Here is a 19,242-nt window from a genome sequence, read left to right on the forward strand (position 1 = left end):
TATTTTAATTGCTTTTAAATAAAATTGGACACCCACTTATAGGTCAAACCTATCTCAGGGGAGAAGAACTAAATACTAATCAATTAAAGTGCAAAAAAGAGGTCACATGACCCACAGGGGTCCATTTTGTGTCTTGTTTCATCACGTGCACAGGTCACATGGCTCCATATTTTCCCCAATGAAAAGAAAATCACTACTTTGCATCCAGTTAATCCTCCACAAAAATATATATGTCACCTTCACTGGTAAGTAAAGAACTTTCAAGAACTTTACATTATCCTCAAATATTTGAGAAGACATAACAAAAAATGTGTTGCCTCAAGACAACATTGTACCACAAAGGAATCGCATGAAGCCATACCAGGTGTACATGTTTGGAATACAAATATATAATATTTGTAAGGAAATGAGTTAGAATTAACTAAATATATTTGCATTTTTGCATGATTTTGTAATGCACTTATAAGAATAGTATTTCACAACATATCTACACATTATGATCTGCACATTTTCTATAGCACCTAAAAGGTATAAAACACAACTGTCCGTTGATGAAGGTGAGGATGAGGTGTCACACTGTGATGAGGAAGATCAGGCCATAGTGACATAGTGAATCCTGCAGGGAGAGAGTGAAGATGGAGATGAGGATGAAGATGGATATAATAACTTTATGATATGATGGTTTGGTAATACTTGAGTTCCACTATGTTGTCTGAGAGCAACTGCTGGACATGACATGTTACTTTTTATTAAATATGAAATTTGTAATACATTAAAAACTGGATAAATGTGTTCAAGTGTCTGGTTAAAGAAACTGATGTTTCCAATAAATATGTTTATTTTTTCTTGGTGAAAATGTCAAATGTTTCCATTTGTCTGTTGTGGTACAATAATGCCTTAAGGCAACAAACTTTTACAAATTAAATAAATAAAAAAATTAATGAAAATGTTTATTGATATTGTTATAGTGTCCAATTTTAAGCAGGAAAAACACCACAAATTTTGTTTGCGTACCATAGAGGACAAACCGTGTGCAAATTCATATGTCGACACCATTCCTGAGTCTTTTCTCCTTAAAACTGCAGTGAACCAAAGACAGTCTCAAAAACACGCTTTGAAATCGCTGGTGTTTCTGACGTCACAAACTACCTTGTTGTAACCAATCACGTCAATGTGCCGATATGATAGATTTGTATATTTCGATGTTATGATGAACTATGTGCCTTTCTCCACTGACATTCTGAGTTGTTCAAAGCATTACTGATGATTGTTAGAAGGCAGCTGTCTGACTCTGAGACGGCGAACGGGAACATTAGTAACATTATTAGCTGTTTGAGAACATAGTCAAGCAAAAGGCTAATCATATTAATTACTGTTATGTATTCTACATGGTAATAAGCGATATTATTATGCAGCGTTTACCTTAATAAGTTGGCCGAGTGAATCTCAGAGCTGGTGTGAGTGAGTGGAGGCGGGGCTAATTAGCATCTGCATATAGTAAATGAAGCATGGGTGTAGAGTTGCATTCAAGCTATTTTAAGGCATGACAAAAGAAAAATTTCACAGGAAAAAACGTTTAAATATGTCATTTTGGTGATCAAAAATTACTTTTAAAGGATATACAATTGTTGACTACAGGGGTACGTTACGCTGGTTATGCCGCTTCATCACGGTACTGCATGATTTGATTGGTTAAACATGAAGAGGAAATATCCGTCTAGCATGCCCACTTGCTCTAACATTAACCTAATAAATAAATATGCGCTATTAGTAGGCACATGTCCAAGTGTTTGTAAGCTAGAGCGCTTACTGCATGACATGGAGATGCCGGGGTGATCAAACGCAAATGTTTTTGGGTTCAAACCTTCATCAGTGCCATGTGAAATGTGAAGGATTGAACCCGAAAACGTTTTGCACATCTTTCACTTTTTTTTGCAGGTTTGCACTTTATTTGTGGCCTCTGGACAATACAGTTTTGTGAGCTTTCTGGCCAGTTTTTAGTGATTTTTTGTTGTTGTTGTTGTTGTTGTTGTTGTTGTTGTTGTTGTTTTTTGATCTACGCAACGCAAGTATTTTCATTTAACATAAAGAATTAACTCTCGCTTGCAGCTTCTCATGGAACTGCACTAAAAAAGCTGATCAATGCTGCATTAAATTGAACACGTTTAAGGATGCAGAGGATGAAAATGCCACAACAGTCTATAAAGACTTGGCTGGCCCTGTAAACGGGAAACCAACACCACATGTGTTTACAAGCCAAGTACAAACATGACAGCAACATTTATATTCTTTTTCCAAGCAAGTTGTGGAATGAAACAACAAAGTTCACTGTCACCATAACAGGTACAGTTTTATTTATTATGCATCAAAGGATTGTAAATAAAAATCAGATGCAGTTTTGGATGAAAATATAAATTGTGTGCCTACTTTATGTATGACCTTGTGAAGTTTTAAAATCTATTTACAGAGAACAGCCTATATTCTATCATTTCACTTTAGTTTACTGTTCCAGATTACTTGCATAAACAAAGGGAGCTGCTCTTAACCTTTTGGCAGAATATGTATATCATGATTAGTAAATGTTTTCAGGAGTCAAAGTCCATAGATCATAGACATATTCTATCTAATCATTAGCAGAACTTCAGTATAAAGTGAATATATGAATCTGATCATGGTTTCAACTATGTCATAACAGAGTTTGAATTCACTTATAAAGATTACAGACTTTTTATTTATTTATTTTGTTGTCAAAAATGTAAAGCAAAGCTGACTGAATCTGAAATCACTGTCATTGTTGGTGGCATAATCTGCTTCACCAACATAATGTTAGTCATTTAAAAGAAATGCAATTGAACAAACCCTCGTGGATTATAAATGGGTTATAAAACAGCTGATTCAGACAAGGATAATGATGACAACAGTAAATAGTCAGAAAGAGCCTCTCAACAACATGACAATTGTGGCAATAGTGTTTCACATCCAGTGAATCTCATGCAGGATCAGGAGCATTTTATCTCAGAAGTCAACAATAAACCTGTTAGAAAAATCTGTAGAAATTACAGTATTACTGGCAGCTACTTGCCAGTAACTTACTGTAGATTTAAATTGATGTTATTTACTGGCAATAATTTGTTCAAAATTAAATGAACATTAAACATTAACAAGTCTTTATCTTTACAGAATAAAACTAAAATAACATCCTCATGCAAAGCATTCTGGGAACCAAAATCTGAAGGAAAAAAAACAGAAAAAGGTTGATGAAGATTTCTGGTTCCCAGAATGCTTTGCATTAGATTGTTATTTTATAATTTTATTCTTTAAAGACAAAGACTTGTTAATGTATAATGTTCATTTAACTTTGAACAAACTGTTGCCAGTAAATAACATACATTTAAATCTACAGTAAGTTACTGGCAAACAGCTGCAAAATTACAGCAAATTTTTTACAGTGTAAGCTTGTACAGAGAAAACATATGCAACCATATACAGGGGCTACTAATACTATAGTTCTAAGCTTTATGTTCTTGTTCATATTGATTTCTGATAAATAACAATGTTAAGGGCTAATGTACATCCAGCCGGTTGTTATCTCAGAATAAACCCTGACAGGGAGATCAGGTCTTGCATCAGGGGTTTATTCTGAGATAACAACCGGCTGGATGTACATTATCCTGTTTATTACCCGGCTACTTGCCACATTAGTAAATAATTAGACATGAAATATTGATCTGAGTAGGAATATTTTATAAACTCTTTAAACTCAAAGCTTCCGCTGAGAAAGCAGTTCAAGTTCAAACTAGACCGACATTTAAGAGATATATGGGATACAGTCATATCACTTTTTACATGGCATCTCGCCTCAAAAATAATTATAGGGGTAAGATATTTGATTTGAGATGAAACTGTTTTAAAATTGTTCCCGTTTAACTTTTTTACTGTAATCCATTGCTGTAATACAAAACAATCATCTCAAAATGGCAGCATCTGCATTTGTATGAAACAAGAGAAAGTGAGTCTGCGATTCCGGATGACATAATTAAATAACTGTATAAACAGAATATTGATTTCAGCAAAACCAAACGCAAAACTTCCACGAGGGAAAACCATTCCTACTAGCAAGCGTAAATTGACGACTTCAGTTACCCGGATGAGCCTGTGTTATCAGTTTTTACCGGGGAATAACATGGATGGTGTGATTGACTAATCAAGTATTCCACAGAAAAGTGTAATAATGAAAGTTATTGTATAGTAAATATAGTAAACTACTTTATAATCATCTTTTTTTCTGTATCTTCAAACTATTATTATAACATACACATAGGTTTTCATTCTGCTTTATAGTCTTTTGGTTTCATTTTTCATTGTTTCCCTGCGTTTCTGTTCCTGTGCCTTTTGTTCCCTATGATACCGCTTCTCATTTGTTTACGGATTTGATTTCCCTCATTATTGATGGTCTGTGCTGTTGCTTAGTTGTGTCAGTTTGTCCCTGTAATTCGCATACGTTTCTGGTTTTGGCTGCAGTTTGGATCCGCTTCTCCTTCTCCTCTTTCTTGCCTTTGTAAGGACCACCCATTGACCCAATGACGGAATCCAACGGCCTGGCGAAGGTTTAAAGCGTGTATGTCTTTTCAGCGATCCAGTGAAGTTCACTTAATTTATTGGAATTTAGTTTTAGTATTATTTCAGCTCTACGCTCAATCTGACTCCAATTTCAAATGATAATCAAATTTAGATCGTATTTCTGATTAGAAAATAATCATAAATATTGATTATGAATTAATTTAGATATTTGATTATTCTGATTATCCCATACTTTCAATATTCGTTCATTACGGACCTAGTGTCGCTTTGAGACGTCACGTCGCGACTGCGCGCTCACGATCACAAACTAGCCAGTCCTGAAATAGTCAGAGGGTGTAGTACAAATATTTTACCCTATGCGGTCGCACACTACAGACCCATAGGTGTAATTTATATAATATTTGTAGCATACAACATGCTAAGTCAGGGAATAGTCAGAAATCAGAAGGTCTCCTAAGATGTGCCCCATGGTCCATTCAAAGTGCCTTCAGTTTGATCTATTCTGGACAAAGATTTGCGGAAACACCAGACTACACATTAATCTACTGGAAATAATGATTTCAGAAGAATGCAGAATAAATCAAGGTTAACATTTATTTGTCAGGTAAAAATGTATCATGCCAATTACAGAAGTAAATTATTAAAAGCCAATTCAAAAAGACATAACATCATTTACTCAAAGATTACTCTAAAAGTAAGTAATGTTTTCCTGACAAAGACACACAGTAATGTGTCAGGATTTTCCAACAGGAAAATACGGAAACATTACTGTGGGGGAATGATCCTGGTAAAAGATTCCCAAAGTGTGTTCTATTCCCTCGCCTTAAATACCAGACCAGAACAAAAGGGGTTAAACAAATGTTGTTTAGAGTTGGTTGGGCCAATCCATGTACCCCAGGGGGGTAGCACCTGGTTTCTTGAGATATCGTAAAGAGATATCAGCCAGAGAGGAGATACAGGATTCTCCTAAGTTCTCAATCTTTTTCATTAAACCAATGACTGCAATGAAATTAAGACCATTTTACCAATCGCACTGTGCCCTTTAAAATGACACCAAACATGTAAAGGAAAAACAACATATTCACAAGATATACCATATGTGATAAACAGACATTCTTAATTTAACTTTCAGTGACTTGAGGAGGGAGAAGAGGAGGGAGAGGGGGGATGAGTTGAAGTCAAACAAAGGGACAAGGGGATAAGTTTGGGCAGGACAAGGTTCTGTGCTCTGTCTTTGCTATCTGCTGTCCAGGGGGCATTTTATGGCGTTATTGCAGGGTGAGTTTTGTTTTAGCAGGAAAATCAGTCCTTACAGACGGCCCCTGGCCCCTTGGGACAGATTTAGATCAGGCCAAAGGGGACATTTCTTTGGACATTTTCCTGTTTCCACATTTTCAGTGTTATTCTCTGAGTGTTCATAGGGCTGACCACTGTAGTTTGCAGTGTTAGTCGATTGGTGCAGGAATCCAGTCACCTGAAATAACAGCATTAAGACAGGTTGAACATTAAAATGAAAGCATGGCAGAATGTCTGGATGCCGCAGCAGCTTCCACCTGCACTTGGCTGCGTTGGTATTCAGTCTGTAGAATGATCTCGTTGTATCAAGTCTGTTTGCTTTGGTCAGCATGATCAGAAAGTGTCATTGGAAAGTGTCATTATAACGCTGTGCGGAAACATCTTTGTCCTCCCTAGGATGTTTTAACTGACCATTTGAGAAGTCCTCGGTCACCTTCAAGCAGAAGGTTTCATTTGCCGGGTAGATCAGAACTCCATTGTTGAAGGAATCATTTCACTGATGACGCTCCACTGCGTGTGAGACACCTGAACAACTTCTGAATGACCATGCAATAATTGAACACTGATGGATTTGTGGTTATTGTAAGATGAGGAAAAAGTTATTGGATAAACACAAGAACACAAGATAACAAACATGATGTACTCAAAAATGTGAAACCCAAAAGTCAAAGGTGCGAGTGGTAAATATGGTCTCTTTTTCAGAATCATATATTTAATGAACAGGTGTAATTTGATCACCAAATTCTTCACTACCGCAGTGATCTGGTAGTGGAATTTAGACTTGGTCTGGATGAATCAAGGAAGGGTAGCAGAAAGTCACCATAACTAGTATATTTACTAGTTGTATGCATAATTAGAGTAATTAGAGTATATCACATAATTAAACATGGAAATACACAATTTCATAATTATAAGATTGTCTACATTAGTTGTTATAAGTGCAAATCATCAATGAAACTTAATGTTTTAACACGTTCAATTAGAGAATGAAATGTATAGAAACAGAGATTTAAATTCTCTGGTTTATCTTTGTAATCATCCTCTGTGCATTTGATGTACAGGCTAGGCCACACTCAATAGTGCAGGTCTGAATTGTATAGTTGACAAATACAAATGCCTGCATTTTAGATTTAGCTGTTTAGATCATTTTTTATCGTCATTAGTCATTTGTTGGAAACTAGGGGGCCCTCCTGGTTTGCAACAACGCTAACGACTGGACATAATAAATATTTTGTCCAAAGACCAGTTGCATTGATTAATAGGTCTCAATAAGATTTTTTTTTTTATGTGGATTTAAATCAATTGATGTGTGACCACAGCCATGCATGTCCTATGCACAGCACAGTATTTACATACAGGAAGTTTTGAAGACTGTAATGCTGAAAATAAATTATTAAAATAATTTCCCTTGTCCTATATGTATGAAGGTGAATGATGTATTGTAGATTTGCATGATGTGAATAATTTTGGCCTGGATAGTCTTATGATCTATGCCAGGTAGAGATGTTCTAAGATTGCCATAGTGATGGTGTGTATTGTGTATGTTTGTGTATAGGAGATGGGTGGTGTTTTATCCTACCATAATTTGTGTTGCATAATTTAGTTCCGGTGATACACCGGGAGGCCACATACAGGAGCTGCTTCTGTAGTGTTGTGAGGTGTGAGCGGCCCCTTGAAGTTTCTCCACCCCCATCTCCTACATGTAAAGCTGTGTGTCCTGCTTGAGGCAGGCAGAACCAGACCCTTGTGGAGTCTGGTTCTAAAGAAAGTCATTTGTCAGCCTGTAAGGGAAATAGACCTAGAGAGGAAAACACAGTTTAATCTTGAGCCTTTATACAAATTGCATTAAGATAGATGGTCTATCTCAATATTTATTTGATTGCCTTAGCCAGACAGTTGTTACTGATGGCTTTGATCTGTTAAGATTTTACGCCATTAGAAGAAATTTTGTTTTTGTTTACAAAGACATGTATCATTATCATGATCATGTGTTTGCAAAGAAAAGGTCAATTAAACAGTGATAATGGTCAGATCTCACTGCTATTGCAGTTAAACTCACACATTCTGCTGTGTTATGAGCATTAGGACCCTCAGGTCTGCTAGGGAAATCTCTTTACATGATGCTGTTTATTTACACTAGCCAGATCTGTGTTTAGAGCAATTAGATCACCAGGTGTGGTGCTGTGCTTGTTTGTTTTAGCCTTTGGAATTTATGGTGTTATTCAAACTCTTGACCATTTGGGTCTCTGTGGTCCATAAAGACTGTAGATTTTCTGCCTGATGTTTACATTTCACACAACTGTTCTTACATGTCCAGTAAAATACCTTTCCTGATCAGATTCCATGTGAGCTGAAACTCCCAGAGAGGAGTTTGTTAACACTTGCACCACTTCGTTTGTGGTTTTGTTGCAAGAGAAAATTAAAATTTGTACCTCCCCTTGTTACTGGGTTAAAGATCTGTTAGATCAAAATAAAATCATCCTGTGGATTTGGATGGATATTTAAGACATGGCAATCAGGTTGATCATTTTAGTTGGTATATACTTAGCATTGTAATTTCTCTCATTAAAGATTCTTGCACAAATAGAAGGTAAAGAAGTTCTTTCTGATTCATTCTTCCTTTCAGTTTCCTTTCTTACCAATACTTTCTCTAACCATCTATTATCTCCTTTCTCCCAACACTAATAGTGTTCCTGCCTCTTGCTCTCTACACGTACCATCTTTCTACATTCTGATTCTTTCCATTCTCAGTAAACATCCGTTCCTCTTCTAACCCAATGCTGAATCATCAAGAGATTAAAGCCATTCTTGGCCATTACAATATAATATATATTACAATCTGGTCATAATATAAATTATATTTTATAAAATTGTATAAATCAAACCAATTTTATTTACTGGTCTCGGGGGTTTCTACTGAGTAATTTGTCCAAACTGACTTGTTATCTTCTCACTGATCTTTTAGAAGGTGATTGGCCCTGCAGCTCCAGCTGTGCTGGCATTAGCATTGTGTACACAGCAACAACCCAAACTGGAAACCAGTTACAGCTGCTTCGATGCTGTGAACATTCAATGGACTGCAGGCATTGAGAAACATGGGTCAAATCATTGCTCAATTTAAAGATTTTTGTGACTACAATTTAGAATTGGACACAATTATCTTATTTTAGGCTGAGATGTTATCAGTTGCATTCTTTTAAGAATCTTATTTAAATATGAAAGAAAGGTTGGACAAACAGGTCTCATGGAGGGCGCCAAGATTGTTTTATGGTTTGTTGCTTTTATCAGTCTCTTTTGAGACCTCGAAAGCATACAATAATGCAGTGATTGCAAAGTCTGGTATAAAACCAAATTAAAAGCTATGTTTTATAAGACTGAGCCATAAATGGTGTTGTTTAAACCATATATGGGACATCAGTCATGAACTTTTTGACACTATTAAAAGATTTTCAAAGAACCATGATTACTTTGATGTAATTCATATAGGTCTTTGTCTAAATTATCTCATAAGATAAGGACAAGCTGTGCATGTCCTCTGAAACTATCAGGCCTGGTTACAAGCCTCTTAGTAACACAATAATTGTCATTATATGCATACGTTTTAAAATTTAGCGTATTTTTCCAAATTTCAGTCTCTAGGACTTCTGCATAGCAGCTGTTCTCTAGGACTGAGATAATTTTCTCAGATAATTTCTTTTGAAATATTCTACTTTAAATTACACTGTTTTGTCCAACTTTACACTTCACACACAAAGGATTCAAGTGAGACAGTTTTACTTGTTATCTTTTAGCTCATCAATTCACAAGGTTTTTCACAAGTTAGCATGTCCATTTTCTTATTTCCATTATTGCAATGTTGTTGCAGCAAAGCAAATAATTAAATGTAACAACATTATTTACCTCAGAATTTAAGTTTTTAGTTTTCAACCCTCTGTTGAGTACCAGAATAAAATGTGGATGATGTTATCCCAATTTAGGTTTCATCACTTGTTGCATAGACAAACAAGGAGGTATTTAAAGTTAAAGCAAGGGATATCTTTTCTCATCTACACTGCCGCTATCATGTCCCTGATATGTGGTTTTATCTAATTCTCAAGCCCCACCGGATTTTGCGTTCTCCGGTCTAACTGGGTATGCCGACCCATTCTATAAATATGTCTATATGAGGTGCGTCTGAATTTTCCCTCAACACTTCTAAAAGGCAAAAGAGAATTGACTTACCAAACGGCTGAAGAAAGAGAAGGACATCTTACTTCTCTTATTTGTTGCAAGTCCCAATATTTCGCTGAAAAGACACTCGCAACCTGGAGAATCACGTCGGGGTCACCACTTTGTAAGGACCACCCAATGACGGAATCCAACGGCCTGGCGAAGGTTTAAAGCGTGTATGTCTTTTCAGCGATCCAGTGAAGTTCACTTAATTTATTGGAATTTAGTTTTAGTATTATTTCAGCTCTACGCTCAATCTGACTCCAATTTCAAATGATAATCAAATTTAGATCGTATTTCTGATTAGAAAATAATCATAAATATTGATTATGAATTAATTTAGATATTTGATTATTCTGATTATCCCATACTTTCAATATTCGTTCATTACGGACCTAGTGTCGCTTTGAGACGTCACGTCGCGACTGCGCGCTCACGATCACAAACTAGCCAGTCCTGAAATAGTCAGAGGGTGTAGTACAAATATTTTACCCTATGCGGTCGCACACTACAGACCCATAGGTGTAATTTATATAATATTTGTAGCATACAACATGCTAAGTCAGGGAATAGTCAGAAATCAGAAGGTCTCCTAAGATGTGCCCCATGGTCCATTCAAAGTGCCTTCAGTTTGATCTATTCTGGACAAAGATTTGCGGAAACACCAGACTACACATTAATCTACTGGAAATAATGATTTCAGAAGAATGCAGAATAAATCAAGGTTAACATTTATTTGTCAGGTAAAAATGTATCATGCCAATTACAGAAGTAAATTATTAAAAGCCAATTCAAAAAGACATAACATCATTTACTCAAAGATTACTCTAAAAGTAAGTAATGTTTTCCTGACAAAGACACACAGTAATGTGTCAGGATTTTCCAACAGGAAAATACGGAAACATTACTGTGGGGGAATGATCCTGGTAAAAGATTCCCAAAGTGTGTTCTATTCCCTCGCCTTAAATACCAGACCAGAACAAAAGGGGTTAAACAAATGTTGTTTAGAGTTGGTTGGGCCAATCCATGTACCCCAGGGGGGTAGCACCTGGTTTCTTGAGATATCGTAAAGAGATATCAGCCAGAGAGGAGATACAGGATTCTCCTAAGTTCTCAATCTTTTTCATTAAACCAATGACTGCAATGAAATTAAGACCATTTTACCAATCGCACTGTGCCCTTTAAAATGACACCAAACATGTAAAGGAAAAACAACATATTCACAAGATATACCATATGTGATAAACAGACATTCTTAATTTAACTTTCAGTGACTTGATGAGGGAGAAGAGGAGGGAGAGGGGGGATGAGTTGAAGTCAAACAAAGGGACAAGGGGATAAGTTTGGGCAGGACAAGGTTCTGTGCTCTGTCTTTGCTATCTGCTGTCCAGGGGGCATTTTATGGCGTTATTGCAGGGTGAGTTTTGTTTTAGCAGGAAAATCAGTCCTTACACCTGTCCTGCATGTGACAGAATAACAGGACCTATAGAGAAGATAATGGATCTGTCAGCAGACTTTGCATTCCCATACCAGGCAGTGAATGAATTTCCCTATTTTGTACTTTTTTGTATTTTTGACTTAAATGAACGAGTGAAACAACTAGATCCCCTGTCCCCTTATGCAATCCTCGAGGGAAATTTGAATCATTTGCCCAGCTAGTACTCTCAAGGAGTGGGTCCTGATTTGCTGTGTGTGAGGCGGAGGAGGGCTTTGACCTGACGGAAATGCAACTGCTGTCTCCATCACCAGTAATCAGGGGGAGTAATGTTAGGTTTTCATTCGGTTTTATGGACTAGTTCTGTATTGTCTATGCTGTTGAGTTATATTCCCCCTGTGATTTCTCCTAAGTTTCCGACTATTTTTGTTTGTTTGATAAATCATTTGGGCCTGCACATAACAGGATGTTATTCTTTGCCATGGTTTCCCACGCACACTTTAGAGTAATATTACAATAATCAGATGTTGAGGCTTACCCTATTTAGATTGGTCTAACAACACACTGTTGCTCTTAACGGAGTCTAAATTGACTAAAATTGTAGAATTGAAAATAATATGAACAAATATATTTGCTTGACTGTTTTTCTACCCCCTCTTCCGACCACAATGACCATTTGGAGTTACAAAAGGCACAGAGGGGCTGATAGTGATCTAGGCATGCAAGCCAAATGTTTGTACTTTGGGGGTAGATGAATTTCACACCTTTAGTACAGTGGTGGAAGTGTAATTATCTGATTGGTCAGTTTGAATGTCTCACATTTGGGTTTTAGTCACATGGTCAAGGAAAGGATAAAAGACGATTGAAACTGTTGCTCTGTCTCTTGGATGCTCTGGCTATCTTCTTCTCTGGGTCCCTTTCTTGGGGGCTCCTCTTTATCTCTCTCTCTCTATCTCTCTCTCTCTCTCTCTCTCTCTCTCTCTCTCTCTCTCTCTCTCTCTCTCTCTCTCTCAGGTAACATTTTTCATATATGCTGGGTACAATTAATAATATAAGTTATCATCATCTCATACATATATTTTGTAACTATTTTAGGTGTAACCATAACCATAATTTTCTACCATCTTGCCAATAACGTTTCTTTAGTCATTCGGCAGTTCTTGCAGCTTGAACCACTGCAGGAATTCCACCCTTACAGATGGTGCCGAAACCCGGGATCCCTTGCAGTGTGTTTTCTGAAATTCACTTTGATCAGAATGAGGACATTTTTTCACAGTTAATTTTGTGAATGGATTAAAGCTGACCTTCTGACCATGGGATGGGTAAGTCTGTTTTCATTGTTTAATGGTATGATAGGAAATGTCTCCATTTGCATGAATTGAATGAAACAGAATTTAAAAGGTTTTGAATAGCTTTAATTGTCCCATTACTGTATAATTTGTAAATATTGTGAATATTCAGATCTCCTCGGGGATGGAAGGGAAAAAATCTGATAACAGTGATGTATTGTTTGCTTTATGGAGCAAAAAAGTTGAGCCTACCTTGAGTAAACTCAAGAAAGAGTACATTGGAATTAAATGTCCAGATGAGGAAATGCTCCAATGGTGGGACACAATTGGCAAACATCAAAAGAAATCAAAACATGCTGAAATAATTGAGGCTTTAAACTTCATAAGTTTTACACGGCTACGTGAGTTAACAACGTGTCTATCTACAAGTATAGATGCTAAATGTAAAGAAGTGCAATCTAAAAATGCAGAGGCACAAAAGTCTGAGGCAAAGATTCAAGATCTTCAAACACAGCTAGATAAGTTACTAGCTGAGCAGTTAGCCCTGACTGAAAAGTGTAAAAATCACAAAGAGACCATTGCAGAACTCAAGGCTAAGCTAAATGCTAAATTGTCTCCCAAAATGCTTAACAGCAATGGGACTAAGAAGCATGTTCACTTCTTAGAGGAGGTGACTTGCTCTAATGAATCTGAAACGTTTAGTTCAGAAAATGCATGTGCAACTGACCAAGAAAGTGTGCCTATTTCAGTTCTTAAGGTGATGCAACACCGTAATAGCGCAGAGTCATGTACCAGAACGCATGGTGTTCAGGCATTAGAGAGTCGTGAAAATCCTCAAACTCCAGGAGAACATAGCATACATCCCTATGGTAAAGAAAGCAGGTTTTGCAGTTCCTGTCAGAAAATAGGCCATAAAGAGGGAAAATGCTGGTCACTGGGAAGGGGCAGACCTCCTCCTTATTTTCAGAAAAATAGTAAACCACTTTCTAAGAGCAAAAATCAGCGATCTGCACGTACAGGTAAAACTCTTAGTGAGTTAACTGCTTTGTTCATGCAAGGCCTTCAGCTATTAACTTCACTTGCTAGTGGGTTAGTGGCCCAATAGCAAGAAGTTTAATATCCAAATTGCAATGATCCTGTTTGTATGTTCAAATTTGTAATTGTGCGTAACACATCGTGCTCATAGAACACACATTATAGTTGTTTGTGCTACATGTGCACATAGGCTAATTAAGTTAATTCTTTAAAACACATGATTGCTTTACTGTAAGTGTTGTATGAAACACTTAGGTTAAAAGGTTGTAGATGCTAAGAATTCTAGACCATGTATCTTGTGTAAACTGGAATAACTGTTTACTGGAATTGCATAGCAATTTCAAGTTGCATGTGTGACTATGTTGAATTTGTTTGTCTCCTTAGTGGAAACTCTGCTATTTTTCCATATAGCTGCAGTAAAACCACGCAAAGGAGCATAGAATTGCCACGTGGCCACAATGTTAATCACGATTTGCATTAACCATGAAAATGCTTCCCTCACAACAGGATTCAGTAACTCTGTACTTTGCACTTTTCTCATGCTCCTTTAACTGAAACAATGGTGTGGGAACATTTTGAGCCAGATCACACCTCATACTCACATTCTCATGCTGGCTCCCTGTTACAACAACAGGACCAAATTTGCATCACAATTGTAAAACCTCCTCACCTTTGTTTTGGGGCATGATGAATTTACACATAGCCACAGCTAAATGCAGCCACCATTTGATCTTCACACAAAGACAAATCTGCATCTATCTGATTCTGCCTCACAAAATTAATGCATACAATGTTATTTAAGTCTTTACATCTAGACTGAATTATAACTGTGAATTGCATCCAGTAATTGTTTGTTTTGTTTTTGTTTGGATTTACTTTATCACTTAAAGGGGCTATATGCGTTTTTCTGAAATTTAAACTCGCGACTGACACCTGTGGCCAAAAAACGGAACTGCTCTTCCTTTCTGCTCGCTCTCGTAAGTGCACACTTCACAAGTCATCCGCTGCAAAGAAGTCTACATTATGTTTACAGAGGTAAGAACAGTCAAATACATATATTGTTTGAGAAACTAAGTTTGTTTGCTGACTAGCGGTGGTGGCAGAGTGATCTGAAACGTTTAACATGAACGCGCTTGACGTCACATCCGCAGACAGCGCGCGAAAAATCCGACCCGACAGAAAATAGGAAAAATAGGATACAGGCTTATAGGTGCACCCACTGTGAGCTGACAAGGTGTCAGTATGCTCATCAGGAGATGTTTGAGTCATACATGGTCAAATAAAAAGGCTATTGTTACGTTTATTTTGGGGGAAAAGTTGCATTTAGCCCCTTTAAGTAATCATTAGTCTCACCAAGTTAAATTTTAAATTGTATGTCAGTATTTCTAATTTTTACCCAAGTACAAATATTTGTATTCTCATTAATGCATTTGAAACCATTTCTGCTTATTTGTATTTTGTCCATTTTACTTGCAACAATGTTTTTGGACATTAATTCAATTGAATCTCTGTGTTTGGTTACACTGAATATTTTGCTGATACTCTTCATGGAATGGGGTTTTAAACCAGCATTTTTTGTTTTGTTGAAATGCAATTTATTTAAATGTTTCCAGAAACAGTGTAAGAGCTTGTAAGATCTTCTTTTGTTCTCCCTTGACCATATTTTTAAGTACATCAATTTAAGGGCTTTTTGCCAAAGACTAATTTTAATCTGACCATATCAATCCTCTGATCAATGACAAATGCCATGTGTCTGCTTTTGCTGTTTGTTGTTATGCTCTTTTAAGACCACAGGATCCCTGCAACCAAAGTTCACATTCTGTGTCCTGCCTCAGAAAGAGGAACCAGTGTTTGCTCACAGATTCAGTGCCTGTTCTTGTGGAGGTGTGAAGTGTTCGATGGATGATTTGCATTTCTATGAACGGTGCAACACCATTTGATGGAGCCTCCTCATGCAAGGCTGAAGGAGAACAAAGGCTGAACATTAACAATTGAGATTGCAACAAGCTTGGACGAAAAGTCTGAAGATACAACTACACGCAACAGAAAGCATGTCTTTATGGATTGTGTCACCTTTGGACTCCATGTGTGTGGCCAATGGTGCCAAGGGGGGAATTGTAGAATTGAAAATAATATGAACAAATATATTTGCTTGACTGTTTTTCTACCCCCTCTTCCGACCACAATGACCATTTGGAGTTACAAAAGGCACAGAGGGGCTGATAGTGATCTAGGCATGCAAGCCAAATGTTTGTACTTTGGGGGTAGATGAATTTCACACCTTTAGTACAGTGGTGGAAGTGTAATTATCTGATTGGTCAGTTTGAATGTCTCACATTTGGGTTTTAGTCACATGGTCAAGGAAAGGATAAAAGACGATTGAAACTGTTGCTCTGTCTCTTGGATGCTCTGGCTATCTTCTTCTCTGGGTCCCTTTCTTGGGGGCTCCTCTTTATCTCTCTCTCTCTATCTATCTCTCTCTCTCTCTCTCTCTCTCTCTCTCTCTCTCTCTCTCTCTCTCTCTCTCTCTCTCTCTCTCTCTCTCTCTCTCTCTCTCTCAGGTAACATTTTTCATATATGCTGGGTACAATTAATAATATAAGTTATCATCATCTCATACATATATTTTGTAACTATTTTAGGTGTAACCATAACCATAATTTGTCATTAAACCTTTTCAATTGCAACTAATGTGCTAACTAGTTTTGATTCGGATTTGACTTTGAAGTGCTACATATTGCAATACAATATCATCACTATCTATAGCAACGCTCTCCCACAAATATTAAGCTATTGTAACTGCACTTATTTCCGTCGTTGGTATAAGTGGCAGTGGGTGGTTAAAGACAAGAAATGTGCAGTTTTCTACCATCTTGCCAATAACGTTTCTTTAGTCATTCGGCAGTTCTTGCAGCTTGAACCACTGCAGGAATTCCACCCTTACAATGTCGATAGTCTGAGCTCTAAAACATCAGTCGCGAGCCCCAATGCTCCACTAAGTTTTAGTCTGATACTATCCTGAGTGTAGATCTGTGGTGTTATGGATTTAACATAATCTACTTAATCATTGGTGGTTAAGGAGATTCCCCCTTTTAAGTAAATCGTTTTGAGGGCTGAGAACAGCGCTATATAAATGTAATGAATTATTATTATTATTACTTGAGTTAATAATTTCAGAATAAGTCAGAATAAATACAAATGTAACAATTTATTATTAGTCAGGTAAATGTATCATCATGTCAATTACATAATCAGTTCAAAATCAATACAATAACATCAAATGGTCAGATATAATGAGTGAAAGATGAAATTAGTAAATACACTCAGCATACTGAGACCAAGACAGAAACCTCTTTCAAATGGAAACATGAGCTCGCATTGGGAATTTGCATCACTGAAGTCTCCAGACCTGGGGTGTGTCTCCCAAAAGCATCGTTAGCCAACTATGGTCGCAAGTTTCATTGAACTCTATTGGTAATGACAGAACTTGCGACCATAGTTGGCTTTGGGAATCGCACGCCTGGGAAGTTTGCACCTTTTAAGGACAGAAGACAACTTGCATGAAAGACCAATTGGCAGACAAGAGGATCCACCCTCCACAGAAAGCAAAATATCTCTAAACTCTTAAAAGTCGAGATTTAAAAGTCAAAATTATGACTTGCTCATTGATCTGACAAGACACTACACGGTTGAATTGTGAACACATTCATGAGTATTTTAAACGTGGTTAATTATTGTCTTATAAGGGGAAAGGCATGCAAAGGATTTTAAGCAAGAACAAGTTTGCTGCAGCATGGAGACCAGGGACAGTTGTAACATGGGGATCCAATCAGAAACAAGCTAGAGTGATGACACTCATACTGAACATGCACAGTTAGACCCTCCCCCCCCCACCAAGAAGACAGTAGACATATTCAACAAATGCTGCTGCATTTATTGAACAAAACTTGTTTTGAAAGTATGAAAGTAATTTTTTTCATGAGATATATTTTTGTTATACTGTCCTGAAATTTTGTATGAATTAATCAAAACTTACTTAGTTTAAATTATTGTTTTGTTGACTTCTAAGTGACATGGTTAGTCAGTGTCAAAGTCAGTGTGTCTAGCAGGAATATGATGTTCTGTCATGGCTGATAGGGTCGGGGACGGTTTCAACAAGTTATAAATTGCATGTTTAATAAAAGTTTGTTGCATTGAAAATTGTTCAATTCTTCCTGTCTGACACTGAAATATGGAGGGATTGAATAGCATCTGTAATTCCTGCACACTGAATCTATGTAGGCCTATGTTCTGCACATGAACAAACAAAACTCAATAACTGTTATTTGAAAAATATGACTAAATAAATAAATTATAGGTTACAATGATATTTAAATAAATAATAATATAATAGTATAGTAGGCCTAAAACAGCTCATTGAGACAAAAAGCTTAAGTTAATTAATGAGATTTAAGGTATTTTTAACATGTTGCAACTGTCCCCTGGGTCGGGGTCAGTTGCAACATCTGGCTTCTTCCATTCAAAAAAATATTGTGAACGATATGTCATATATAATCATCTTTAAATGGTATGGGTAATTAGCAGACAGATGCAAGTTTAATACATACAAATTTGGTTGGTCTAGTCCAAATAGTCTCTGAGTAACTGAGAGAAATGCAAAAAGTGTTGCAACTGTCCCCCAAGTCATCATTTCGATTTAGTTATGTCATAATTTCGACTTTTAAATTCATAATTTAAATGTTTTAATCTCATCATTTCGGCATAGTAGGCTATGTCATAATTTCGATTTGGTATGTAAAATTTGTAATTTTTTAGCTCATTTTTTATGTGGTGGAAATGGGCTTCTTATATCTAGGCTATGGAAAAAAATATGGCTATGGCTCTTTACGTCTTTAGCAGAGAAGCAACGCGCTGTTGTGGAACCGGACCGCGGTCCACCATTGAAACACCACTGGCCTAGTGAATAAGAAAACGTCCTCATCTGGCTCATGTTTATGAGGGCATGTTGGTCTCTGTTTGTTTTGGCTATCATCTATCACGTGACCAAAGAATTTGCTTTCAGAATTTCTAGGGCACCTTTAAGCGAGATGCAGTTAAACAAATCATTCATTATCCATTTAAAGTCTGGAAGTGAGCAGTTACAGTAGTTAAGTCCACTTCAAAAGACAAACAACAAAGGTGAACAAATAATAAATCATGTTAAAGTGCAGCAGAGGCACAGTCTGTGATCCCTGAACAGGCGTAAACGTGAGATGGAAAAAAGGACTCATTTGGAAAGTGAAATTATTTCATTTAGTAGCCTAGAGCATTTGTAAATATTACTGCATCCTGGATACTTGCATACTGTAACCACAAATTAACACATTCTCGCATGTGTTCAAGTTCATGTTTGTAGTG

The sequence above is a fragment of the Scardinius erythrophthalmus genome (genome assembly GCF_964197995.2).
Source record: "Scardinius erythrophthalmus genome assembly, chromosome: 18".
In the NCBI taxonomy this organism is placed as follows: Eukaryota; Metazoa; Chordata; class Actinopteri; order Cypriniformes; family Leuciscidae; genus Scardinius; species Scardinius erythrophthalmus.